The sequence below is a fragment of the Stegastes partitus genome, unplaced genomic scaffold, assembly GCF_000690725.1.
Source record: "Stegastes partitus isolate 25-593 unplaced genomic scaffold, Stegastes_partitus-1.0.2 Scaffold1446, whole genome shotgun sequence".
Lineage (NCBI taxonomy): Eukaryota > Metazoa > Chordata > Actinopteri > Pomacentridae > Stegastes > Stegastes partitus.
The window spans coordinates 84,877-86,883 of record NW_007579177.1 but is presented as its reverse complement, the minus strand read 5'-3'; positions in this window follow the sequence as shown (position 1 = coordinate 86,883).

The window sequence follows — 2,007 nt, the reverse complement described above, 5'->3', positions numbered from 1 at the left end:
AATTTAAGGCCAAACTTGCACTGAATCACACATAATTATCCCCACCACAGACACAGACACTAGCATACATGCAGATATGAACACATTTCCATCATAAACTGGTGGAAAAAAGGCACAAACTGGTGTATAATAGTTGCATGAATGCAGGACATCAAGTGCTTCAAGCTCCTCAGGGAGGATCCTCGAGCTCAAACCAAACCTTAAACCACAACAGAACAGAAGCATTATTCATTTAATTTACTGCAATGACGTGTCAACACTTCCTCTGCTTAAAGGTCAGCAGAGTCGGACTTGGGCGGATAAAACTTATTAATCGGCACGTATTTTGAATTGTTTCACGGCTGATTTCATTGTTTCCGAACAGCGCCGTCCTTTGTGTCCTTTGTTATCAATAAGTGGCGTGGGTTTTTTTTTTTTTCCCAGCGGCCGGGGCAGAGCGGTGTCACATCAGAGGGGCCCCCTCCGTCTCCAGGTGACAGAGCAAAAGGGACGGGTCATTGGGTTACACCGGGGGAGAGTGGCGGCAAACAGAGTATAGGAGAAAATGCTATCAGCTCTCTCTACCGTGCGCTGATGGCATTAGCCACGGATGGGCAAACCTCACGGCGTCAAAGCTGCACAAGGGACCGCGCTTTCCACCTGTGTGAATATTTGCCAGTGTGTGTAGTGTGTGTGTGTGTGTGTGTGGAGGGGTTGCACATGCGCTCGCACAGCTGGGGCGATTGGGTTGACTTTTATTCTCCTCTCGGACGTCGCATCATTTCGCCGCCATTTTTTTTCTCCAAACAACCTCGCAATTAAAGCCGAGCAAACAGATTGAAAGTAATTTGAGTGCCTGCTCTGGTTGTCACACATGGGCGGATAAGAGAGCCACTGGTGTTTTTTTTTGTTTTTTTTCTCATTTAATGTATACATTAGCGGCGAGTTAAGTGCGACAAGTTAAAAAAAAAAAAAGTCGGATTTTCTCATTTGAGATTTGCACAGTGTTTTTGAGATGAAACAACGTCCTGTTCACTCTGGGTGATTCACAGGCATTATGTGAACAGTTATCATAGCACTACTTATGCTAACTAAATGGCAGCTGGCAAAAAAAATAAAACACATTTTCTTGGATGCAGCCTTGTCTACCTCAGGCGGAGACATACTGAATTTCAGGCCGTCTAGACAGAAGACTACGGGGAAAGAAACCACTTCCCCTGGATTATAGAACACCCTGCCTGAGGAGCTCGAACTAGCATTCAGTTGGATTCTCTAAACTGACTTGTAATATACATCTGATGTTGTTTATTCTCTCCCTTTACTGCGATGTTTTATTACATTTTATTTCTCTATTGAATGTGTTCCATCTATTTCGCTATTGCACAGTTTTGCTTCCAACAGATGCAACGTACATATCCTCTACTGAGATTGTTGTATACATATATATATATATATATTTTGTAATAATGGGGGAACTTTCAGTGCAAGTCTGTACAAATCTGAATACAAGGACACACTTTCTCTCGCGGCAATAACAATATAAATCACTCTCAGGATGCGAGAGCAATATTTTTTACAGATTATGAGCATTACACAACTTTGCTTTTTCGCCCCCAAAAGAAAATTGCGCTACATAACGAAGTGGCATTCAATATTGACTGAAGAATAAGCCGTTGTGTGCGTGCGTCTCAGCTCCTTGACTCTCTTCCAACGGCGCCGTTTGTTATTCATTGAGGGGGTAAAGACAATAATGCAAATGAATATTGAATATGCATACATCTCTGAAGGAATAAATGTGGCGAGATGAGTTTTTCATGTCAAAAGCTTGAGGTTACCACTGATTAAAAATGTACGCGACTCCCAGCGGGGTACGTTGCAATTATTTGTTTGTAAGGATAAGTCATAAACTTCAAAAAATGAAATCTGCACTAATGAAGAAAAAATTGCTGCAGTGGAAGAAGAAGCGAGATTAGAGCTTCGTTTTTTTTTTTTTTTTCTGCCTAAATTGCACAACTCGAAAGTAATGGT